The sequence below is a fragment of the Eleutherodactylus coqui genome, chromosome 4 (genome assembly GCF_035609145.1).
Source record: "Eleutherodactylus coqui strain aEleCoq1 chromosome 4, aEleCoq1.hap1, whole genome shotgun sequence".
Lineage (NCBI taxonomy): Eukaryota > Metazoa > Chordata > Amphibia > Anura > Eleutherodactylidae > Eleutherodactylus > Eleutherodactylus coqui.
Window position 1 is genome coordinate 212,696,727 of NC_089840.1, and position 27,382 is coordinate 212,724,108.

The 27,382-nt window shown below is 47.3% G+C and overlaps 1 long non-coding RNA gene across 1 annotated transcript; it reads right to left on the minus strand.

Moving 5' to 3' along the window:
- Window positions 1–980: 980 nt before the first annotated feature.
- LOC136624856 (uncharacterized) lies at window positions 981–26,661 on the minus strand. Its single transcript, XR_010792459.1, has 3 exons — window positions 26,588–26,661; window positions 3,899–4,025; window positions 981–1,506 (listed from the first exon to the last, which is right to left on the minus strand). It is a non-coding gene; the product is annotated as an uncharacterized lncRNA (long non-coding RNA).
- Window positions 26,662–27,382: the final 721 nt, after the last annotated feature.

A 27,382-nucleotide genomic window follows, 5' to 3' on the forward strand; every position in this document is an offset into this window, starting at 1 on the left:
GAGGGATGGGACATATACATATAATGTAATGACAGGTCTATAGGGACTACACTGGGATCTAGAAGTTTGATTTAGTTATACTGACATAGAAAATAGGAAGAGTTTGTCCTAATAATAATCCCTTTTTATTTCCCCTGTTAAGGATCATGGACGCCGTAGTTGGCATTCTACGAGCGCTGTTCAGATGAGGCGACAGAGGACAGAAGAGAAAGAGGGATCTCAGTCCGTGTGATGAAGACCCCCAGAAGAGGAGGAGGGTTGAGCAAGCCCAACCACAGGAGGAAATGGCAGCGTTCTTCCGTGTCCTCGGTGAGACACATTGGTCCTTTCCAATGCTTGTAGTGTGGAACCAAGTATACATTATATCCAAGATGAATCTGTCTCACTGCATTATGGCATTGATATTTGATATATCACAACAATTTGTGTTTCTAAGTTGAGTTTAGATGTGCTACAGGCTTTCGGCTGGTAAGTGCAAGCTGCAGTTTTGCAGCAATGTACAGTACAATGTAAGTGAATGAGGTTTTAACAAACCCCATTCACTTGGTGCAAAGGAAATCGGCAGTAGAGGATAGTCATGCGAGAGATTTTGAAATCCAACGCTGCTCTATTTGTTGCTAAAATACTGTTGATTTTATCACAGAATTCATTCACTGCAATGCACTAATGAGTGAATTCCACCCCTGCAGCTTATTTCAGTGTTATGGGCCAGAGGAAATGTTGTAACTTCACTGCACTCACTAAACAAATTGATACATTTACTGATAAAATACTGCTGGATGTTCCTCGCTTGTGATGGGTGTATGAAGATATCTGACAAGATAATATTACAGAATATCCACCATACATATATATAGGGACTTATGCTAATATGATAGGTCTGGTGATACACCACACTGTATAACCTGCTGACATAGTAGTCATTATTAGATGTAACAATGAGATTTAACCATACCGAGTAGTTTTATTCTGTACTTGCTAGTAGTCGCAGCCTGTCACTGTCCTTCTCCTCCCACCAGTACCTCCTGGCGATGGTCCTCATATACTTCAGGAGAGCCGGACTGCGTACCGAGGAATATAGAACAAACTTCTTCCCAGCTCTGTAAGTTGCTTTTATTTTACCAGATCTGGATTTACAGATGTATAAATATAAAGATGAAAACTAAAACCAGTAACAGGAGTCCAAGTGAACTATGGAGAAGACTCCAGGATCCCATAGCATTACTTGGTTTAGTGTTCATTAGCTCCCCCCTTTTCTCATGGTCTGCCTTTCTTATAATGGTAAACCGCTTTACACTCTTCTGACTTGTTCTATCATCTTGTGTAATTGTTTCTGCCAGATTCTTAGCCAACCAGATGCAAGAGGAACTCCCTTTTCGGTGGCAGATCTACCCCTGGGCCTTAGGAGACACCTGGATGGAGAACACAGAAGTACTTTTCCAGCAAGGGAACCAGCTGCTCCTCCGAATGGAATTTAGAGCTTTGGTGGACCGGACCACTTGTGACCTGGTAAGTAGAAATAATAGAAAATACTCCAGACTTTGATGAATAGTCTGTGGTGATAATAATATTCATACACGTTTAATTCTAGGTCATGGCAGAAGCCCCTTCCCATTGGGCATGGACAAGAGAGCGGCAGAGCTATCACAGCTTGGCTATTCCCATATTCAGGATGGACGAGGAAGACTTTATCATCAGCCACAGATGGTTCCAACATCCAGACTGCTGCCTCTGTAAGACACTTCGCTGGTACCCATCGTTGAGGAAATTCTGCCAAGTAAAGGAGGATCCCGACAACAACCTCGATGGATGAAGACCGGTATCCTTTTTATAGTCACACACATGCACATATACACTCTCATACACTAATGGCTCATACTTATGTGTTCACGCACTGTATAGCCACAAACACATTCAATAAACATCATTACATACCAACACACTGTAGGTAGTCACATGTAGTCACTGTAAATAGGCACATGCAGTCACCGTAGATAGGTACATACAGTCGCTGTAGATAGGCACATACAGTCGATGTAGATAGGCACATGCAGTCGATGTAGATAGGCACATGCAGTCACTGTAAATAGGCACATGCAGTCACCGTAGATAGGTACATACAGTCGCTGTAGATAGGCACATACAGTCGCTGTAGATAGGCACATGCAGTCGCCGTAGATAGGCACATGCAGTCGCCGTAAATAGGCACATGCAGTCGCCGTAGATAGGCACATGCAGTCGCCGTAGATAGGCACATGCAGTCGCTGTACATAGGCACATGCAGTCGCTGTACATAGGCACATGCAGTCGCTGTACATAGGCACATGCAGTCGCTGTACATAGGCACATGCAGTCGCTGTACATAGGCACATGCAGTCGCTGTACATAGGCACATGCAGTCGCTGTACATAGGCACATGCAGTCGCTGTAGATAGGCACATGCAGTCGCTGTAGATAGGCACATGCAGTCGCTGTAGATAGGCACATGCAGTCACCGTAGATAGGTACATTCAGTCACCATAGATAGGCACATGCAGTCGATGTAGATAGGCACATGCAGTCGATGTAGATAGGCACATACAGTCGCCGTAGATAGGCACATGCAGTCGCTGTAGATAGGCACATGCAGTCGCCGTAGATAGGTACATTCAGTCACCATAGATAGGCACATGCAGTCGATGTAGATAGGCACATGCAGTCGATGTAGATAGGCACATGCAGTCACCGTAGATAGGCACATGCAGTCGCTGTAGATAGGCACATGCAGTCGCTGTAGATAGGCACATGCAGTCGCTGTGAATAGTCACATGCAGTCGATGTAGATAGGCACATGCAGTCGATGTAGATAGGCACATGCAGTCACCATAGATAGGCACATGCAGTCACCGTAGATAGGCACATGCAGTCGATGTAGATAGGCACATGCAGTCACCGTAGATAGGCACATGCAGTTGCCGTAGATAGGCACATGCAGTCGCTGTAGATAGGCACATGCAGTCGCTGTAGATAGGCACATGCAGTCGCTGTGAATAATCACATGCAGTCGATGTAGATAGGCACATGCAGTCAATGTAGATAGGCACATGCAGTCACCGTAGATAGGCACATGCAGTCACCGTAGATAGGCACATGCAGTCACCGTAGATAGGCACATGCAGTCACCGTAGATAGGCACATGCAGTCACCGTAGATAGGCACATGCAGTCACCGTAGATAGGCACATGCAGTCACCGTAGATAGGCACATGCAGTCACCGTAGATAGGCACATGCAGTCACCGTAGATAGGCACATGCAGTCACCGTAGATAGGCACATGCAGTCACCGTAGATAGGCACATGCAGTCGATGTAGATAGGCACATGCAGTCACCGTAGATAGGCACATGCAGTCGCCGTAGATAGGCACATGCAGTCGCTGTAGATAGGCACATGCAGTTGCTGTAGATAGGCACATGCAGTCGCTGTAGATAGGCACAGGCAGTCGCTGTAGATAGGCACATGCAGTCGCCGTAGATAGGCACATGCAGTCGCCGTAGATAGGCACATGCAGTCGCTGTAGATAGGCACATGCAGTCGCTGTGAATAGTCACATGCAGTCACTGTAGGTAGTCACACACCATCACCTCGCACACATTTTATAGTGTTACCCTCCCTTAGTATGCCCAGAGGAAGGGCAGTACAGCAGCCATGGTTTCCCAACAGGTTTCCTCCACTGGGGTTTTTTCCTGTCCTGCGTGTTGCTGTTCCCTCTTCGTGAGTGATGGGAGGTAACAACCAAAACACATATAATAAAAATAAATTTTATATTATTTAACCTTCTACACTTGTTCTGTGCCCTTTTTTCTATTTCTGTGTGTGATAGTAAAATCTACTTTACAAAAGTCTGGTGTAATACTCACATATAGCCTGGATGTGCCATCAGTTTGTGATTGATGCTGGTCAGACCGCTGGGATTCTCATGGATGATGAAGGGGCTGCTATATTTGGGGGGGTCACAGCAGTCCTTCCATTGTCACCAAAGCAAGACTTGCATGTGAAATAGAAGAGGAAATGAGAGTAAGAAGAACATATGACCCGTCAACAATTCTGCTTCTCGTTTTCACTCAAAAGGGTATCACACTGTAAGTATGTCATACAAAGACTGAAAGGGAGCCTCAAGGCCGGAGTCTGAGATTTTAACATGGCTACTTAATGTGCCACATGGTTGCTATAATCATGTAATGGCAGTGTGCACCACAGTGCCCGAAAGCCCATGACTGACTGGCGGACAAGACCGAAATGGAGTCCAACAAACGTAAAGATACGTCGAAAACCTTGATATCTTGCCGGTCATGATCCTCAGTTTTGGCTTCTTGAACTGTGTACTGTGTCCTTGTGAGATATGGCCTGCAGAGATTCCCATTCCGGAAGTGTTCTTACTTGGGCTTTTACCCACTAGCGTTTTTTTTCACTGCGAATTTGGTACGTTTTTTTCCCCAAATGTCAATGGGACTTTCTAATGTTAAAATCGCATCACACAAAAAATTGCAGAAGCGCAAATTTGCGATTTTTGTGTGATGCCATTTTAACATTAGAAAGTCCCATTGACATTTGGAAAAAAACGCACCATAAAAAAAAAACAAACGCTAGTGGGTAAAAGTTCTAAAGTGGATTGGTTCTGGACTTAGAAGTCTGTACTAAGGGATAGTTAAGCCCAGGGTGAGCTGGGAAGTGAATTTATAACTGCAATGCTAAGTGCCTACCATTATTGTAACCAGCAAGTTCTGTGTCTCAGGGCATATTCACACGGGCGTATATCGGTTGGGCTTTCATGCCCTGGCCGATATACGCTGCCACTCTGATGCATTAGTTTACAATGTATCTGTGCACAGGGGCGCATCTCCGTAGCATAAAAGCGCCCAGTGGGGCTTCCCCACGTCAGTGGCGGCAGCTAAATTGATTCCTATGGGAGCTAATGACAGCTGCAGGAGAAGGGAGCTGGAAGGAAGTTTAGCAGTGTCTCTTCTCCTCCCCACCCCTTGCTGCTGTTTGCAATGGGAGGGGTGGCAGGGCAAAGCCCCTTCCCCGCCCAGCTCCTCCCATTTCAAACACTGCAAGGGGTAGAGGGCGCGGGAGCTCATTACACTAGCTCCTGCCCCATCCCGCCTCCTCCCCTCGCAGAGAGATGGTGAGGGGGAGGGAAGGGGAACACAGGTAAGCTCCCTTCCCCGCCCAACAGTGTATATGCTGTCCTGTGCATCACACGGTAGCGTATATCGTCTGGCCCTTATACAGACTATGTAACAATCAAGCTTATATCCATTGTGACTGATTGCTATGCTTTGTGTCTCCTGTGGAATAAAGTTTTCTTCTGTTACTGCTGTTGTCCACCTTACTTATTGCGCCATATTCCAGCATTGCAATTGGGTCAGGTGTAGTGATGAGCGAGCATACTCGCTAAGGGCAATTGCTTGAGCAAGCATTGCCCTTAGCGAGTACCTGCCCTCTCGAGAGAAAAGGTTTGGCTGCCGGCGGCGGGCAGGGAGCGGCGGGAGAGAGCGGGCAGGAACAAAGGGCAGATCTCTCTCTCCCTCTTCCCCCCCCTGCTCCCCCTGCTCACTGCTGCAACTCACCTGTCACCCGGGCTGGCAGACGAACCTTTTCTCTCGAGCGGGCAGGTACTCGCTAAGGGCAATGTTCGCTCGAGCAATTGCCCTTAGCGAGTATGCTCGCTCATCGCTAGTCAGGTGCTACAGTTAAAAAAATTGACCCATATGCACATTCAAGTTGAAGCAACAATGAAGGATATATATCAACACCTGTGCATTGTTTGTACATGAGGCCAGTTTCACATGCCTGAGAATCTCACGCAAATATGAATGTAATTTAGCTTCAGAAGTCAGGAATATGTAGGTATTAGAGATGAGCTGGTGCTCGTTTCTCGTGTCAAACTTTTCGTAATGCTCGAGAGCTCGTTTCGAGTAATGAACCCCATTGAAGTCTATGCGGGACTCGAGTATTTTTGTATGGGACCGATGCTCCGCATAGGTGATGACTTGTCAAACACCAGAAAACATCAGAAAGTCATGAAAACACCATAGAAACAGATAGGAAAGGGCAGGGGCAGCATGCATGGCTGCATCTGAGGCTCCCAGGTCCCATTATTAAGGCAACATGCGGTCAAGAGTCTGGCATCACCCCCCTAACAATTTACTTTGGACAAACCCTCATTAGCAAGGTACACATGCTGGCACATCTTAGCTAAGCACCGCACTACCTGCAACCAAGGACAATCACTGCCTGCGGGTGACACTGCTGCCTCTTCTCCTGGGTTACATGCTGGCATTGCTGTCCAACCCCCCCCCCCCCCCCCCCGCATGACTCTGCGTCCACAGCGCACCCAAAATTTTCCCTGCACAGCTTTCAGCTGCCCTCAGGCCACACGCTCACTTTATAGCCACACCACTCTCATGTCTATTTATAGGTGCGTAATGGATGAGGAGGAACTAGAGGCACACACTGTAGAGGGTTGGCAGGGCTAGGCAGCGACCCTCTTTGAAAGTGTGGGTGATAGCCCACAATGCTGTTGAAAATTGATGATAAATTGACGTACGATCATCATTCCAATCCCGTGCCACCTCCGTCACAAAATTGTCAGGAGCCGCAAATGTGGGCATAAAGGGGACTCAGGTGCCAGCACTTCTACACAGCCCCACAATGCAGCAATACTCTGTGTGGGAAGCACATGAGAAGGCCCAGGGTCAGGCTCAGTCCCAGCCTCCACATTGTGTGACCCAAGGTGCCGTGAGTTACATAGCAATGGGAAATCCATGTGTCCCCACACAATTCATTCTGTGTAGGTGTCAGATAGCTCAACACTGCAATGGGAAGTCTTGAGTTCCTTGGGCTCTCCTATGCTGTTGGTGAACAAAGATGGTATTACACAGAAAGAAATCAGAGCGCCCAAACATGGCAGAGTTTCACCCCGCCAAGAACCTCGGCCTCGGCCCACATTTCTGCCCTAGTCAGTCAGTGTATTTGTGCCAGACAGGTAAAACAAAGCGATGGGAAGTCTTTGTGCACCCACAGCATAGGCGAGCCCAAGGAACTCAAACATGGTATTACACATGAGGAAATCAGAGTGCCCAAGCATGGCAGAGTTTCACCCTGCTAAGGGCCTCGGCCTCGGCCCACATTTCTGCCCTAGTCAGTCAGTGTATTTGTGCCAGACAGGTAAAACAACGCAATGGAAAGTCTTTGTGCACCCACAGCATAGGAGAGCCCCTGAAACCCAAGGAAAGTATTACACATAAAGAAATCAGAGTGCCCAAACACGGCAGTTTCACCCTGCCAAGGACCTCGGCTCACACCATCAGTAATCGTGGGGATAAAGCGGACTCGGATGCTAGTGCAGCTGTGAACGTCTCATTAATGCAGTAACGTTCCTTTTGTTTGGCCCAAACCAGTGTCTCAGATAACTGTGGTAACACGAGAGAAAATACATTTTGCCCAGCGCTGATCCCAGACCCCAAGCAGGAGGAGGTGGCATAATAAGACCGAGAAACCATGACCGAGGTAGGACCCGCAATACTCTGTGTGGGAAATACGTGAGTGGGCTCTGGGTCAGGCTCTGTTTTAGCCTCCACCTTGTGTGACCCAAGGTGCTATGAGTTAAATAGCTATGGGAAATCCATGTGTCCCCCAAACACTTCATTCTGTGTAGGTGTCAGATAGCTCCACACCTTCTTTGAGTTCTTTGGGCTTGCCTATGCTGTGGGTGCAAAAGATGGTATTACACATGAAGAAATCAGAGTGCCCAAACAATGTCGGCCTTGGCCCACATTTCTGCCCAAGTTAGTCAGATAGGTCAGATAGGTAAAACACCGCGATGAGAAGTCTTTGTGCACCCACAGCATAGGTAGACCGCCGTAACATTTCTGTAGCAAAAGTATAGGTGAACCACTGTAATATTTCTGTAGCAAGAGTATAGGCGAACCCCTCAAACCATTCAGTAGCAACTGTATAGGCAGACCCCAGTAACATTTCTGTAGCCAAAGTATAGGCAGACCCCATTAAAATTTCTGTTGCAAAAGTATAGGCGAACCCCTGTAACATTTTTGTAGCAAGAGTATAGGCGAACCCCTCAAACCATTCAGTAGAAAAGGTATAGGCAGACCCCAGTAACATTTCTGTAGCCAAAGTATAGGCGGACCCTAGCAACATTTCTGTAGCAAAAGTATAGGCGAACCCCTCAAACCATTCAGTAGAAACTGTATAGGCAGACCCCTGTAATATTTCTGTAGCAAAAGTATAGGCGAACCCCTCAAACCATTCAGCAGCAACTGTATAGGCGGACCCCAGTAACATTTCTATAGCAAAAGTATAGGAAGACCCAGGTAACATTTCTGTAGAAATAGTATAGGCGAACCCCTGTAACATTTCTGTAGCAAAAGTATAGGCGAACCCCTCAAACCATTCAGTAGCAACTGTATAGGCGGACCCCAGTAACATTTATATAGCAAAAGTATAGGAAGACGAAGGTAACATTTTTGTAGAAATAGTATAGGCGAACCCCTGTAACATTTCTGTAGCAAGAGTATAGGCGAACTCCTCAAAACATTCAGTAGAAAAGGTATAGGCAGACCCCAGTAACATTTCTGTAGCCAAAGTATAGGCAGACCTCAGTAACATTTCTGTAGCAAAAGTATAGGCAAACCCCTGTAACATTTCTGTAGCAAGAGTATAGGTGAACCCCTCAAACCATTCAGTAGAAACTGTATAGGCAGACCCCTGTAACATTTCTGTAGCAAAAGTATAAGCGAGCCCCAGTAACATTTCAGTAGCAACTCTATAGGCGGACCCCAGTAAGATTTCTATAGCAAGAGTATAGGCGGACCCCAGTAACATTTCTGTAGCAAAAGTATAGGCGAACTACTGTAACATTTCTGTAGCAATAGTATAGGCAAACTCCTGTAACAAATTGTTTACTAAGAGTCTAGGCGAAGCCTGGAAAGATTAGTTTGTTAACAGTATTAGCAATGGCGTGAAAAATTGGTGTACCAAGAGTACAAGTGTACCCCTGAAAAATTGCTCAAACACAAGGGCAGGTGAAACCCACAAACATTTTTTTAACATACAGCTCGTTATTGGTTAATTTCTAACAGAGCCTGGAGGCAGCCATTTGCAAAAATTGGTTTAAGTTTAACTTTTAAAACTTCAAAAACTGATAAAACTTTTAAAAGTTTAAAACAGAGCATTTTGGGCCGTATAGAAATTGGCAGTTCAGCGTGATGACATGCTGTTTTTGGAGGAGGAGTAATAATATCCGAGAGGGATAAACAAAGCTAATTCTCCCCTTTTTTGGGGTGATAGAGGATGCATTTTTTTTCCTGTTGCAGCAAAAACATTCTTTAGAATCTGCTGCTTCCAGCGGTAGAGAAGAGAAGTCTGGGAAAATCCAGCCTTTGTTCTTCTTTATGAGGATAAGAATCTCGGCGCTGTCAGTTGATAGGCGGGTACGCTTATCCGTGATGATTCCCCCAGCTGCGCTAAACACCCTCTCTGACAAGACGCTAGCGGCAGGGCAGGCCAGCACCTCCAGGACGTACAGCGCAAGTTCGTGCCACGTGTCCAGCTTTGACACCCAATAGTTGTATGGAGCAGAGGCATCATGGAGGACGGTGGAACAATCGACTGGTGGCTCCCTCCGACTCAGCCTTGACTGGGAAGTGGTGACATAGTCTTGCTGGGGAGCCATAAAGCTGGCAAAGGCCTTGGAGAGTGTTCCCCTGCCTGCTCTGGACATGCTGCCTGATCCCCGCACCTCCCCTGCTACTTGGCCCTTGGAACTGCGTCTTCTGCCACTATGGCTGCCAGATGGGAACTTTAGCATCACTTTTTCCACCAGGACCCTGTGGTATTGCATCACTCTCGTACCATTTTCCTCTTTGGGATGTAAGTGGAAAGGTTCTCCTTATATCGTGGGTCTAGAAGGGTTTATACCCAGTAATCTGTGTTGGCCATAATGCATCTAATGCGCGGGTCACGGAAAAGGCAGCCTAACATGAAGACAGCCATGTATGCCAGGGTCCCAGTATGCAACACATCGCTGTCCTCACTAGGAAGATGACTTTCAGGATCCTTCTCCTCCTCCTCTTCAGCCCATACACGCTGAACAGATGAGAGGCAAGCAGCATGGGTACCCTCTGCAGTGTGGCCAGCTGTCTCTTCCTCTTCCTCCTCCTCCTCCTCCTAAACGCACTGAGATATAGACATGAGGGTGGTCTGGCTATAAAGCGACATACTGTCATCCCCCATCTCCGCAAAGCATCAGCTTTTATGCTTAGCAGCGAACTTCTCAGCAGGCGAAGCAGCGGGATGGTAATGCTAATGATGACCGCATCACCGCTCACCATCTGGGTAGACTCCTCAAAGTTTCCGAGGACCTGGCAGATATCTGCCATCCATGCCCACTCCTCAATAAAGAATTGCGGAGGCTGACTCCCACTACTCTGCCCATGTTGCAGCTGGTATTCCACTATTGCTCTACGCTGCTCGTACAGCCTGGCAAACATGTGCAGCGTAGAATTCCACCATGTGGGCATGTCGCACAGCAGTCAGTGCTCTGGCAGCTGAAACCAATGTTGCAGGGTCCTCAGGGTGGCAGCGTCCATGGGGTTCTTGCGGAAATGTTCGCAGACGCGGCACACCTTGGTGTCAGACAAGTGAGGGTAGTTTTTCAGCAAACTCTGAACCACCAGATTAAAGACGTGGGCCAGGCATGGCACGTGTGTGAGGCTGCCGAGCTGCAGAGCCGCCACCAGGTTACAGCCGTTGTCACACACGACCATGCCCGGTAGGAGGCTCAGCGGCGAAAGCCAGAGGTCGGTCTGCTCTGTCAGACACTGCAACAGCTCGGGGGCCGTGTGCCTCTTGTCACCTAAGCTGATTAGTTTCAGCATGGCTTGCTGACGCTTGCCCACGCTGTGCTGCCGCGTGCTACCAAGTGCTGGTGAAGTGCTCTCACTTCTTAATTGAGAGGTATAGGTGGCGGAGGAGGAGGAGGGGGAGGGTTTGGAGGAGGTTGCATAAAACGCTGCAGATACCAGCACCGAGGTAGGACCCGCTATTCTGGGTGTGGGTAGGATGTAAGCGGTCCCAGGATCTGACTCGGTCCCAGCTTCCACCAAGATCACCTAATGTGCCGTCAGGGAGATATAGTGGCCCTGCCCGCCAGTACTTGTCCATGTGTCCGTGGTTAAGTGGACCTTCCCAGTAACTGCGTTGGTGAGGGCATGATTTATGTTGCGGGAGACGTTCTGTTGTAGGGCTGGGACGGCACACCAGGAAAAATAGTGGCGGCTGGGGACCGAGTAGCGTGGGACCGCCACCGCTATCATGTTTTTGGAAACGCCTCCGTTTCCACCCACCTGTACGGCAGCATCTCCAGGCTGATTAATTTGGCAATGTGCACGTTTAAAGGTTGTGCGTGCGAGTGGGTGGCGACGTATTTGCGATTTTGCTCAAACGCTTGTGTTAGTGACAGCTGAACGCTGCGCTGAGAGACACTGCTGGATGGAGTGGAGGACGATGGAGGTGAGGGTGTGGGTGCAGGCCGAGAGGTGCTCGTGCGTGCATCCTAGGAGGGGTATTGGAACTGTATGGCAGGTTGGGGTACAGGGGAAGAGGCAGTGTGATCCGGAGGCGGTGAACGGCCTTCGTCCCAACTTGTGGGGTGCTTGGCCATCGTATGCCTGCACATGCTGGTGGTGGTGAGGCTGGTAGTGGTGGCTCCCCGGCTGATCTTGGTGCGTCACAGGTTGCACACCACTGTTTGTTGGTCGTCCGCGCTCTCACTAAAAAACATCCACACCTTTGAACACCTAGCCCTCTGCACGGAGGCTTGTCACGAGGGGGTGCTTTGGGAAACAGTTGGGGGATTCTTCGCTCTGGCCCTGCCTCTACCCCTGGCCACTCCACTGCCTCTTTCAACCTGTCCTGCTGCTGTACTTGCCTCCCCCTCTGAAGCCCTGTCCTCAGTAGGCTTAGCAAACCAGGTGGGGTCAGTCACCTCATTGTCCAGCTGCTCTTCCTCAGAATCCTCTATGCGCTCCTCCCTCGGACTTACCCCACTTACTACTACCTCACTGACAGACAACTGTGTCTCATCATCATCCTCACTCACAAAAAGCTCTTGAGACAGTTGCTGGAAGTCCCCAGCCTCATCACCCGGACTCCGGGAACTTTCCAAAGGTTGGACATCGGTCACGACAAACTCCTCAGGTGAGAGAGGAACCATTTTTTCCCACTCATAGCAGAGACCCGAGAACAGTTCCTGGGAGTCTGTCTGCTCATCAGAATATGTCATATTCATGTAGTGAGGAGGCTGGGAGGAAGGAGGAGCAGCCAGAGGATTCAGAGTTGCAGTCCCTAGGCCGGAAATAGTGGACTGCGTAGAGGACTGGGTGGTCGATACATTGCTCCATGACAGGACCTGCTCACACTGTTCTGTTTGTAATAAAGGTCTACCACGCAGACCTGTGAATTCACCACGACCAGGAACTCGGCCTGTGCCCACACCCTCACTTGGTCGTCCGCGTCCACGTCCTTGACCCTTACTCCTACTCCTCATCATGGCAGATTAAGAATAGAGCAGGGCCCAAATAAATTACCCCACTGTATAGCACTGACAACTGTGGCTTAATTCACCGCACACAGAGACTTGTAGATAGCGGAGGCTCTTTGTCTTGCGCTGATACCTAGGGGTAATTTACCGCTCGCAGAGACTTGTAGACTAATAGAGGCTTTGTGGAGTGGGAGAAGACTCTAAAGCCAGTGGATAGTGCTAGTAACTGCAGCTATCTCAACCCCACCAAGAAAAATGTATTGTGAGACGCACTGCACAGTGGCAGAGCTGAAATACTTTGCAGTTGCCCAGGAAATATTACAGCACTGTTTAGCGGTGAGACCTCTGTCTAATGCACTGCAGACACAGAATGGTATAAATGAAGTCACTTGCAGTAGGCTAGCAGATGTTAGAGAGCAGTTTCATGGTGAGAGCTGGTTGTACGGCACTGCAGCCTGAGAACGATATTACTGAAAGGCTGGGAACAGGCCTAGATGCGTAATACAAAAACGGATGCACAACAACTCCCAGCAAGCCACAACTATAATGCACATGGTCAGATGTAGCCCTATGAAGGAGCTTTGGGGTTCTTGCACGGAGGATCAGGACTGTATAGTGTATAACTTTCCCTATAAAAGTTGTTGTGCCCCAACACTCTGTGTCTAATGCACTGCAGACACAGAACGGTATAAATGAAGTCATTCGCAGTAGGCTAGGAAATATTAGAGAGCAATTTCACGGTGAGAGCTGGTTGTACGGCACTGCAGGCTGAGAACGATATTACTGAAAGGCTGGGAACAGGCCTACATGCGTAATACAAAAACGGATGCACTACAACTCTCAGCAAGCCACAACTATAATGCACACGGTCAGATGTAGCCCTAAGAAGGGGTTCTTGAAGACAGGATCCTACTCTAACACTTTCCCTATATCAGCAGCAGCTCTTTCTCTAAACTCTGCATAATACACTGCAGACTGAGAACACTATAGCTGAAATGACCTGCACAGCCCGAGATGAAAAAAAAATTGGTGCACTACTGCTCCCAGCCAGCCACAACAGTAATGCACACGATGTGGAGTAGCCCTAAGATGGACCAATGGGGTTCTTGAAGACAGAATCCTACTCTAACACTTTCCCTATATCAGCAGCAGCACTTTCCCTAACCTCTGCCAGCATGCGTCTGAGGCGAGCCACGGGCGGGACCAGTTTAAGTACTCCGCGGTCACCTGATGGGCCCAGCCACTCACTATTGTGGGGTGGGATTGGGCTGGCACGTCACAGCAGGAAGTGGTAATGCCTTACCCGCATGTCTATTGGCTAGAAAATGGCGCTAAACATGCAGGGAAGGAAATGCAATTGACTCGAGTACGGCGTGGTGTTCGTCTCGAGTAACGAGCATCTTGAGTACCCTAATACTCGAACGAGCATCAAGCTTGGACGAGTAAGCTCGCTCATCTCTACTCAGAACTCATCGCCCATTGTTTTCAATAGGGCAGGAAAATCCATTGCGCAGCATGCGTTGTGAAAACAATAGGAAACACAATGGGAAACGTGTGTCTACATTCCACTTGTCTGTCTCCAGCTCCGATCTCCAGGTCTTCGGAGTATGATGGACTTTTGCACACAGGGGTGACGTTGGTTACTTGTTATATGTAATACTGTGAAGTGTTTATAAACACAAATCAAAGAGATACAAAGTTATATTCATGCTGTAATCTGAGTGCAGCTCTGAACACTGTCACTTCGTGTTTTGTTAAGGCTAATGCCCCTAGACCAGGGGTGTCAAACTCATTTTCACTGAGGGCCACATCGGGCTTATGGTGACCTTCAAAGGGCCGATTGTAAGACAGTATAGTAAGGGCCTGTTCACACAAGCGTATTTGCGTACATCATATGCAGTGAATAGAAGCCATTGATTTCAGTGAGTTCAGTCACATGATGTACATTTTCACACAGCATGACCTATTTTGTTGCGTACTACGCACTCCAATAGGCCATTGAAGTGAATGGGCCGCGCAAATATGTGGTGAATGCGCAGGAAACCTATGTATTCACTGCATATTTGGGCACCATCTCAGTGGGCCCATCTGCGTTCTTTTTTCCGTGCCTAAATATGCAGGCATTAGCAATTTTTGATTGCGCAAATACACAGCGTATTTGTGCTACCGAAATACCCATGTGAACAAGCCCTAATAGTGACCCCCCCAGCAGCCACCATTATCCCCCCCCCCTCAGAAGCCACCATTAAACCCCCCCCTCTCAGCAGCCACCATTAACCCCCCCCCTCAGCCACCATTAACCCCCCCCTCAGCCACCATTTACCCCCCTCCTCCAGCAGCCACCATTTACCCCCCCCTCTCAGCAGCCACCATTAACCCCCCCTTAGCAGCCACCATTAACCCCCCCTTAGCAGCCACCATTAACCCCCCCCCCTTAGCAGCCACCATTAACCCCCCCCCCTTAGCAGCCACCATTAACCCCCCCCCCCTTAGCAGCCACCATTAACCCCCCCCCCCTTAGCAGCCACCATTAACCCCCCCCCCCTTAGCAGCCACCATTAACCCCCCCCCCTTAGCAGCCACCATTAACCCCCCTCTCAGCAGCCACCATTAACCCCCCCTCTCAGCAGCCACCATTAACCCCCCCTCTCAGCAGCCACCATTAACTCCCCCCTCTCAGCAGCCACCATTAACTCCCCCCTCTCAGCAGCCACCATTAACTCCCCCCTCTCAGCAGCCACCATTAACTCCCCCCTCTCAGCAGCCACCATTAACTCCCCCCTCTCAGCAGCCACCATTAACTCCCCCCTCTCAGCAGCCACCATTAACTCCCCCCTCTCAGCAGCCACCATTAACTCCCCCCTCTCAGCAGCCACCATTAACTCCCCCCTCTCAGCAGCCACCATTAACTCCCCCCTCTCAGCAGCCACCATTAACTCCCCCCTCTCAGCAGCCACCATTAACTCCCCCCTCTCAGCAGCCACCATTAACTCCCCCCTCTCAGCAGCCACCATTAACTCCCCCCTCTCAGCAGCCACCATTAACTCCCCCTCTCAGCAGCCACCATTAACTCCCCCTCTCAGCAGCCACCATTAACTCCCCCCTCTCAGCAGCCACCATTAACCCCCCCTCTCAGCAGCCACCATTAACCCCCCCTCTCAGCAGCCACCATTAACCCCCCCTCTCAGCAGCCACCATTAACCCCCCCTCTCAGCAGCCACCATTAACCCCCCCTCTCAGCAGCCACCATTAACCCCCCCTCTCAGCAGCCACCATTAACCCCCCCTCTCAGCAGCCACCATTAACTCCCCCCTCTCAGCAGCCACCATTAACTCCCCCCTCTCAGCAGCCACCATTAACTCCCCCCTCTCAGCAGCCACCATTAACTCCCCCCTCTCAGCAGCCACCATTAACTCCCCCCTCTCAGCAGCCACCATTAACTCCCCCCTCTCAGCAGCCACCATTAACTCCCCCCTCTCAGCAGCCACCATTAACTCCCCCCTCTCAGCAGCCACCATTAACTCCCCCCTCTCAGCAGCCACCATTAACTCCCCCCTCTCAGCAGCCACCATTAACTCCCCCCTCTCAGCAGCCACCATTAACTCCCCCCTCTCAGCAGCCACCATTAACTCCCCCCTCTCAGCAGCCACCATTAACTCCCCCCTCTCAGCAGCCACCATTAACTCCCCCCTCTCAGCAGCCACCATTAACTCCCCCCTCTCAGCAGCCACCATTAACTCCCCCTCTCAGCAGCCACCATTAACCCCCCCCTCTCAGCAGCCACCATTAACCCCCCCTCTCAGCAGCCACCATTAACCCCCCCTCTCAGCAGCCACCATTAACCCCCCCTCTCAGCAGCCACCATTAACTCCCCCCTCTCAGCAGCCACCATTAACTCCCCCCTCTCAGCAGCCACCATTAACTCCCCCCTCTCAGCAGCCACCATTAACTCCCCCCTCTCAGCAGCCACCATTAACCCCCCCTCTCAGCAGCCACCATTAACCCCCCCTCTCAGCAGCCACCATTAACCCCCCCTCTCAGCAGCCACCATTAACCCCCCCTCTCTCAGCAGTCACCATTAACCCCCCCCCCCCAGCAGCAACCATTAACCCCCCCCCAGCAGCAACCATTAACCCCCCCCCCCCAGCAGCAACCATTAATACCATTAACACCCCCCTCGGCAGCAACCACTAAATCCCCCCCCCCAGCAGCCACCATTAGCCCCCCTAAACCACATACTTACCTCCTCCTTGCTGTCTGCGCTGCTTCCCCTCCGCTCACATATTAACATTTTCCACATCACTTCTGCTTATTCAGCAGTTCCAGCAGCCTGATTGGTTGTTTGGGTTGGCTGATTCACCAAGCAACCAATCAGGTTGCTGGAATTGCTGAATAGGGCAGAAGTGTTGTGAAAAATGTTAATATGCCAGCGGGGAGCTGCAGCACTCCAGCTGGTAATAGCTTAGTGGTGAGCAGCGTCGGCACGCCGCGGGCCACATGAAACGAGGCAGCGGGCCGGATTCGGCCCGCGGGCCTTGTGTTTGACACATGTGCCCTAGACGGATCTCTGCTGCGTTTCTCCCTGCCGTTATTCACTCACTGCGCTGCTAGCGGCGCTGTGACGTCCGTGTGCAGCCGGAATCTGCCTCCCCATCCCCTGTCGTCTCCTCTTAGCTTCCGCAAGAGCAGGAGGAGGAGGCGTCCGGCAACATACTGACGTCACAGTGTGCACCTGCGATCAGCGCTGCTAGTGGCGCGATAGGCAGAGGAACAACAGAGCTTGCACGAGGAGGAGATGGTAAGTATATGGGTCTCAGGGGGGGACTGTCACTGCTGGGGGCCACTGTGGGGGGTACAATTACTACTGATGGAATGTCACTATTAAACTGGGGGCCGCTGTGGGGGGCACAATTACTACTGGGGGCCGCTGTGAGATGTCACTATTATACTTGGGGCTGCTTGGGGATGTCACTATTATACTGGGGGCCTCTGTGGAGTCTCATTATTATACTAGGGGTCGCTGTGGGGGGTGTCACTATTACCGCGGGGACCGCTGTGGGATGTCACTATTACCACGGGGGTCACTTTGGGGGATGTCACTATTATACCTGGGATCACTCTAAGGGATGTCACTACTATACTAGGGGCCGCTCTGGGGATGTCACTATTACCGAGGGGGGCATGTGTCAATTGTAGTACCTCTGCACTGGTCTTGCTACGGAACATAGTGTCTGTAACTCACTGATGCTCTCTCCTGCTGAATGGGCTCACTCCACTCACATCCAGGCTGCAGTCACTATGGGATACCTCTCCTCTGCCTCCATGCTTCAACATATGGGGACTGAAGGTGCCCCCATATGTCTGGGACTCTTGAAGACATGGACCTCTAACATGGACTCCTTTCCCGCTCTCAGACACTCCTTTTATCGCTTTTGTCATACCACATGACAAGACAAACGTGATACATTTACAGGCAGTCTCCGAGCACTGTAAACATTTAACCCTTCACTCACTGTAGCTGTGCAACACATAGAACAAAATGACAGGACACTTTGCACAGCGCATCCACATAAGACATGTATGCCATTTATGGAGGGACCAGTAAACGATATACTGGGGCACTACAGGCATATATGAGTGATGGTTGTGGATCTATCAGTGTTATAATCACTAGAAATGACTACAAAATTACACTCTATGGAAATAATGACGTTATTGTCCATTGTACAAGGCTTTTTGGGGCTGGGGGTGAATTTAGAGACCATTTTATCTATATGGAATCTGATTGGCTGCTCGGCCTCATCTGATGTCTAACGGCTGCAGAGTGTGATGTCACGGAATGTTGCAGTTGTTGGCTCCTCCCCCTGCCATGATCAAATTATGACATAACCCAGTTTATATAAGGAGCTGCAGCGCCAACATTCCATTTAGACCTGCAGTTTTGCGTTGGAGGCAAGTATGCTGTTTTGTCCCCCGCTATCTTCTATCATGTCTCCTATTCTTCAGTTCTGATCTCTTCTTTACTCCTGTAGTAATCTATATATATAAAATTGAATGTATGTCTGTCTGCGTGCGTGCGTGCGTGTGTGCGTGCGTGCGTGTTTGTCCTTTATGCGCTACTACACCATTCATCCGATCGCCATGAAACTTTGGGAAGTTGTTGAGTACACTCCTGGGAAGATTATAGGCATAGTACAAATATCCTACGATAAATGGCGCGCGAGCTTCGTCGAAAGTTACGCCCCCCCCCCCCACGTAGATCGAATAAGTAAGCCACCTGCTATTGTGATGTCATCACTGATGTCATCAACATCGGACGCCCTTGAACATGCCCCAACATGTTCTATAAAGCTGCATTGTGATGTCATTAGGGCTCTATTATGACACGTACAGCTTGGAACCACTAGAGCACGCCAGCCAATTACCATTGGAGTTGGAAGTGGGTAAACAAGTACTAGGATATCTTCCTAAGAAGCCACAGCAGCCGGATAAATTGTATGTTCCACCCAACGGCTATTTTATTCAGCCCGCAAGGGGGAAGCAGCGGCCTACAAAATCTAATTCTCTCATTTCCTGATGTCATAGATAGATAGATAGATAGATAGACTGTATGCAATAACCCTGATAGATAGATAGATAGATAGATAGATAGATAGACTGTATGCAATGACACGTACAGCTTGAAACCATAAATACTAGAGCACGCCAGCCATTTACAGTCAGTCTCCATTGAAGTTGGAAGTGGGCAAACATGTACTAGGCCAGTGATGGCGAACCTTTTAGGGACCGAGTGCCCAAACTACAACCCAAAACCCACTTATGTATCGCAAAGTGCCAACACGTCAGGGGGCGGGGCTTATCACAACGTATGATTTTACCCCCGTCGTTCTAAAAAGGACAAGGCTGTTTCAGAATAGACCGGGTGCAGATTCTGACTGCTTTTTGGACGCGGAAATACTGCAGAATGTGCTCAGCGGAGATTTCTGTGGAAAATTCTGCAGCATTTCCGCATCTAAAAAGCAGTCAAAATCTGCACCCGGTCTATTCTGAAAGAGCCCTGCCCATTTCTGCCACATGTACACATACCCCAGCGGTAATAGTGACACCTTCACCCCAGCGATAATAGTGACATCCCACAGCAGTAATAATAGTGACACTCCCCCCATTAGTAATAAGAGTGACATACCCCAGCGGTAAACCTCAGTGGTCGCTGCTGCCGTCATCTAGATATATAAAAACGTAGTATGTATGTATGTCTGTCTTCGCAGCAACGCGCGAACATGCCCCAACATGTTCTCATAAGCTGCATTGTGATGTCATTAAGGCTGTATTATGACACGTACAGCTTGGAACCACTAGAGCACGCCAGCCAATTACCATTGGAGTTGGAAGTGGGTAAACAAGTACTAGGATATCTTCCTAAGAAGCCACAGCAGCCGGATAAATTGTATGTTCCACCCAACGGCTATTTTATTCAGCCCGCAAGGGGGAAGCAGCGGCCTACAAAATCTAATTCTCTCATTTCCTGATGTCATAGATAGATAGATAGATAGACTGTATGCAATAACCCAGATAGATAGATAGATAGACTGTATGCAATAACCCAGATAGATAGATAGATAGATAGATAGATAGATAGATAGATAGATAGATAGATAGACTGTATGCAATAACCCTGATAGATAGATAGATAGATAGATAGATAGATAGATAGATAGATAGATAGATAGATAGATAGACTGTATGCAATAACCCAGATAGATAGATAGATAGATAGATAGATAGATAGACTGTATGCAATGACACGTACAGCTTGAAACCATAAATACTAGAGCACGCCAGCCATTTACAGTCAGTCTCCATTGGAGTTGGAAGTGGGCAAACATGTACTAGGCTATCTTCCCAAGAAGCCACAGCAGCCGGATAAATTGTATGTTCCACCCAACGGCTATTTTATTCAGCCCGCAAGGGGGAAGCAGCGGCCTACAAAATCTCATTCAGGTAGGTAGGTTCAGTTCTTGGAGGTTGGGGAATGCTTATGGGCAAGGCCTTATGTCTCATCCCAACTTAATTCTCTCACTTCCCAATGTCATAGAAACTTAAAATTTGGCACGAGCATTGATTATGTCATAAATAGGAAAAGTTAATGGGTCCCAACTCGATTATTCAATTCAAAGCGCCAAAGAATTAGCGTTCAAATTTTACGTACGGAATCTAATTCTCTCATTTCCTGATGTCATAGATAGATAGATAGATAGACTGTATGCAATAACCCTGATAGATAGATAGATAGATAGATAGACTGTATGCAATAACCCAGATAGATAGATAGATAGATAGATAGATAGACTGTATGCAATAACCCAGATAGATAGATAGATAGACTGTATGCAATGACACGTACAGCTTGAAACCATAAATACTAGAGCACGCCAGCCATTTACAGTCAGTCTCCATTGGAGTTGGAAGTGGGCAAACATGTACTAGGCTATCTTCCCAAGAAGCCACAGCAGCCGGATAAATTGTATGTTCCACCCAACGGCTATTTTATTCAGCCCGCAAGGGGGAAGCAGCGGCCTACAAAATCTCATTCAGGTAGGTAGGTTCAGTTCTTGGAGGTTGGGGAATGCTTATGGGCAAGGCCTTATGTCTCATCCCAACTTAATTCTCTCACTTCCCAATGTCATAGAAACTTAAAATTTGGCACGAGCATTGATTATGTCATAAATAGGAAAAGTTAATGGGTCCCAACTCGATTATTCAATTCAAAGCGCCAAAGAATTAGCGTTCAAATTTTACGTACGGAATCTAATTCTCTCATTTCCTGATGTCATAGATAGATAGATAGATAGACTGTATGCAATAACCCTGATAGATAGATAGATAGATAGATAGATAGATAGATAGATAGACTGTATGCAATAACCCTGATAGATAGATAGATAGATAGATAGATAGATAGATAGATAGATAGATAGATAGACTGTATGCAATGACACGTACAGCTTGAAACCATAAATACTAGAGCACGCCAGCCATTTACAGTCAGTCTCCATTGGAGTTGGAAGTGGGCAAACATGTACTAGGCTATCTTCCCAAGAAGCCACAGCAGCCGGATAAATTGGATGTTCCACACAACGGCTATTTTATTCAGCCTGCAAGGGGGAAGCAGCGGCCTACAAAACCTCAGTGGTCGCTGCTGCCGTCATCTAGATATATAAAAACGAATGTATGTATGTATGTCTGTCTTCGCAGCAACGCGCGACGGGTACGCTAGTATGTGATATAAATGTATAATGTGATGTGATGGAATGCCAGTACAAGATGGTTGGAGGGATGTAACAAGGTGTAACACAAGGATCTTCTTACTATAATGCAAACACAGGAAGGTTCAGGCCTCCACCTCGTACATCCTTCAGCTGTTATATCACATTTTAAAATCCAACCCCACTCGTCAAGACCGTTAACAGAACTGGAAAAATTAATGAGCACCCACAATAAAACTTTCAGGTAGATTTCACACCTGACAAAAAACTTCACCTCGTCTCATGCATTAAGCAGAGTATCTTATACCTCGTAATGGGAAAAGGAGTGGGGCATAAAAATAACGGATGCAGAAATTAGGACAATGTTTAAAAACACATATGGGATCTCACCTTGTGTCCATCTTCAGGAGAGTCATTACAAATTGCTTACTAGGTGGTACAAAACTCCAGAATGGTTAAATGCATATGGACTCTCGGATACGGACAGATGTTGGAGGTGCCTAGAGCACACAGGATCATTCCTACATATATGGTGGAACTGTACTAAGGTCAACACTTTTTGGGCAGAGGTAGAGAGAGAAATGGGCATTATACTCAAGGAAAACATACAGCTATCCCCCGATATAATCATCCTTAGCAGACCTCAAGCGTCCTACAACCCTCAAAAAGATGATATATGATTACTGCCGCTAAAGCATTAATCCCCCTCTACTGGGGAAAACATACCCTTTATCTTTAACCCCTTAAAGGGGTTGTCCCGCGCTGAAACGGGGTTTTTTTTTTCAAACCCCCCCCCCCCCCCCCCCGTTCGGCGCGAGACAACCCCGATGCAGGGACCTAAAGAAAAATCCGCACAGCGCTTACCTGAATCCCCGCGCTCCGGTGACTTCTTACTTACCGGCTGAAGATGGCCGCCGGCATCTTCTCCCTCCGTGGACCGCAGGGCTTCTGTGCGGTCCATTGCCGATTCCAGCCTCCTGATTGGCTGGAATCGGCACGTGACAGGGCGGAGCTACACAGAGCTACACGGAGCTCCATTGAGAAAAGGAGAAGACCCGGACTGCGCAAGCGCGGCTAATTTGGCCATTAGACGGCGAAAATTAGTCGGCTCCATGGGAACGAGGACGCCAGCAACGGAGCAGGTAAGTGAAAAACTTCTTATAACTTCTGTATGGCTCATAATTAATGCACAATGTACATTACAAAGTGCATTAATATGGCCATACAAAAGTGTATAGACCCACTTGCTGCCGCGGGACAACCCCTTTAAGGACATGGCCTATTTTGGGCTTAAGGACATAACGATTTTTGGCGGACGATAATCTCCATCTTTCAAAAGCCATAACTTTTTAAATTTTTCGTCGACACGGCCGTATAAGGGCTTGTTTTTTTGCGTGGCGAACTGTAGTTTTTATTGGTGCCCTTTTTAGGTACATAGACCCTATTGTAAAACTATTATTTTTTATGCTCGCAGGGAGAGAAAATGCATTGAACCTGCCATAGATTTTTTTTTTTTTTTTTTTAAGCTTTAATTATGCAGCATAAATGATACAATACATTTTTCTGTGGGTCTGTACAATTACAACAATACCAGAATTCTTATTTTTTTAATAAACCCCCTTTTTTTTGGAAATCTTTTTTTTGTAAAACATTGCATTCAAAGCCCTATAACTTTTTTATTTTTCCATGGATGGAGCTCTGTGGGCACTTACTTTTTGCGAGACAAGCTGTAGTTTTTATTGGTACCATTTTGGGGTACATACAGCTTTTTTGATTACTTTTATTGTGTTTTTTTGGCTAAATATTAGCATTTTGCCACAGTTTTTTAAGCGTTTTTTTTTACTCCTTTTGCCATGCAGGATTAAAAGCATGTTCAACTTATTGTATGTGTCACTACGGACACAACGATACCAAATATGTAAGATTTGTTTTATGCTTACATGAGAAAAAGCCCAAGAAAAGTTTTACAACCTTTTGTTTTACAATTTTATTTTTTGTACATTATTTTGATCTTTTTTTACACCATTTGTGTCCCTCTGGGGGACTTACAGCATAACACAGGTGATCACTAGGATAAGGCATTGTAGAACTTCTCTCCTGCAATGCCTTATTGCTTATTATAGCCATCATAGCAATGATAATACAGGATGCCTGTAGGTGGGGTCCTGTTACCATGTCAATCAGCCAGACTCTCTGCAATTACATCGTGAGAGCCCGATAACATCACAGAGGGAGCACGATCCCCCTGTGAACCCTTCCCGTGCCGTGATCTGCATAGATCATGGCAGGGAAGGTGTTAACAGCGGGGGGGGGGGGGGGGGGGTGCATGTCTGATGCACCCCCGCTGTTGCAGTGGGAGGCCGGGGCTCTCAGTGACATCTGGCTCCCACTGCTGGATAGTGCGAGATCTCTTATGATCTCACACTATCCACATGACGTAGGGGTATGTCCAGTTGCGGGAAGTACCCCGCTGCCATGACATACACTTATGTCATATGGAGGGAAGGGGTAAAAGATGTGGAAGAATAAGCTAAACCAAATCTACATATTTGAAGACGTGCTTAGCTGCTCTAGTTTGTCATACACTGCATTTCTCCAGGACACCCTGGAAAAGATACTTATCACACACCTCATGTGATAACTAAGACTACCAACAAAATAAACTAAATGCTTTCATGACACTTGACTCTCATTCTTATATCAAGGTTGGTCTGTGATGAACCTCACAGTTCTCGGGAAGATCCCTTTTTGTTTCCTTCTCTTTAATTAGGACAATACGCATATAATGGGATCATATCTAAAATTAATATTGTAACCAACAGGAATGACTATAAATCAGAAGTTGTGTACTTCCATAAAGTCAGGTTGATGTCGTTACTTTGTTATTTCAACTGAAAGAGCTAAATTGAATATATATATATTATTATATGAATACAAAAATGCAAGAATATGTTTGTAATTGCTCTGTAAAATGAAAATCTTTTGACTAAAAAGTGATTTCATTAGAAAAAACAAATACGTGAAAACGCTGAAAGATAGGACAGACAGCACGTGAAAATCTGGGCAATACAACGCCACGTTCAAGCGCAGGTCTGAGAAGCCCCACTTATACCTTGCCGTAAAATGCGGTGTGTGTGAGAGCAGCCTTTGGTTGCATTCGAGCGCGGCAGATTTTGTGCTAATTTTCCATGCTGGAAAATCCACATTAAACTCTACGTTAAAATCCATTCTTTGGTGCAGATTGTACCGGAGATCTGCAGCAGATTTCACCCCTTCAACTTGATGGAATTCAAGGGGCTGAAGTGCACTAAATAGGCCACATTGTGGATTGTGATGTGGATTTTTTGCTAAAACTCGCTGTATAAGACTTCTTTCCCACAAGCATATATCGGCCGCCATTTTCACGGTTGGCCGATATACACTATCATCTGTGGCATTTAAGCTTGTGAACGGGCGCACAAATATAATGTTTGTGTGCCCATTCACACGGCATGGGCCCCAGCGCATATATATACGCCAGGGTAACCATGCCATTGCCCCTTTCCTCTCCCTCCCCCTCGCAGGCTCACCTCTGCTCTTCTTTCTGCTCACTCTTTGCAACAGGAGGGGATGGGGCAGGGCTAAGCGCCGTGCTCTTCTGCCTCCTCCCATTGCTACCTGTGGGGAGGAGGTGGAGCCTAGCTCCACCCCGTCCCGCCCCTTGTCTACAGCCAGAAATCAGAGAAGGTGGGACGAGGCGGCAATAGTCTCCGCCCCACCCGCTCCCATTCCAAAGAGGGAGTGGGGAGGAGAGCAGAGGGAGGGAGTTTAACCCTTACTGAGTCAGAGCGTCGGGTTAATATGTTAAGTCAAGTATGTTAATGCTTGTGCTACCTGTACATACTAGGTGGTGAGTTTGGGGACTCTGAAGGTCCTCAATTTTTGGAAGGGGCAACACAGAAATAATAAGAGCCCATAAGGAATGAGTATATAATAGTATTATATAATGTCCAGTCCTATATATAATAATGGCTGACCCAGACACATAGCGTCTCATTAACCTATTTACTCTTTAGTAGTATTGAGAGTCATTTGGAGATCATTGTACCATGGCAGTTTACGGGCATCTATACCCAGCTAAGATGTAAGTATCCTTTTATATAACCCCTGATGATATTTAGATAGTTGGAAGGATATCATGAAAACAAATGTTACAAGGTTGAAACCAACTAGAGAGACAATGTCCTAGATTGTCACCATCTGCTTTGCTCTCTGTTAGGACCAGGGAGGAATTCCTGCAGTTCATGGACCAACATGAAAATCATGTATTCTTCTTGGAGAGCATGTAAGTATCTGACTGCAGAACCACCATGATAGTGACTGTTACCCCAATATCTGGTGCTAGCCCTCGTAGACATGACCCCCACACTCATCAGGAGACTAGGCCTCAGGGACAAGGGGCCATATATAACACTGTAGTGATAGTGGGAATGTAGAGGGAAATATAATACAAATGTCCCAACAACCCCAGCAGGCCCTATTATTAGGTGACTCATCCGCATTACTCTATTAGAGATGCAGAGAATCCGATATCCGTGTCCAGCCACGACAGGCAAATAATACAAAGTAATCCTTCATATAATTAGCAGAAATTCTCAGCTGCAATCTGATTGGTTATTGCAGGAAATTCCTTGTTTTGTCTGACCTAGATTTTTGCATAGAAATATAATTTTTCTGACCATTTTATAACCTGTAATCGTCATATTTATAATTCTTCCTTCTTTTCCTTCTTCCGCAGGTTGGATTAGACTGCAGACTGGTGCGACTACAGCTATCACCAGTAATTATCTTCCAGTATAATCACCCTATTTCTCTACTGTTTTTGCAATTGCTGTTTCTTCTGTTATTTCTGCTCCTAAAAAAATTACCCCAAAATGGTGCACAGAAAAATAATTAAATTATCCCACAAAACTCTGCCCTCATATGGTGCCACTGATGGCAAAATCACAAAATTATAGTTATTAGAATGTGGAGATTGAAAAATATAAAAAAATGTTGTATCCTTAAAGCCTAAAAAAGATAGGGTTCTTAAAGGGTTAACTCGACCATCTATAGGTTTTCATTTTTATATTTCCATATAACATATATAATTCTCTGGTTAAATTAGCTGACAGAACTAAATTTCTATATATGTGATATATTGCTCTACAGCGAAGAAGATGGAGTCCACCGGACTTATCACTGAGTCCATCGAGACTGCTAACACCAATGTGTAAGTACAGAATCACCTACAATGTGCTTATTGTTTAGGTACACCATATATTACACTGCATTATAGATATTTATAATTGTAATATATATGTAATGTGTAGGAAGTGCTGAGCGGGGAGCAAGAAGCGAACAAGAAGCCCTCGAGCAGCTGGCAAGTCTTTCAGTGTGAAAGCACTGTATGAGCGCTAGCGACCTTAGCGGTGACACCAGCGCTCATGCAGTCGCTTCACAGACTGTCAGTCCGTGTAAAGGAGGCATAGACA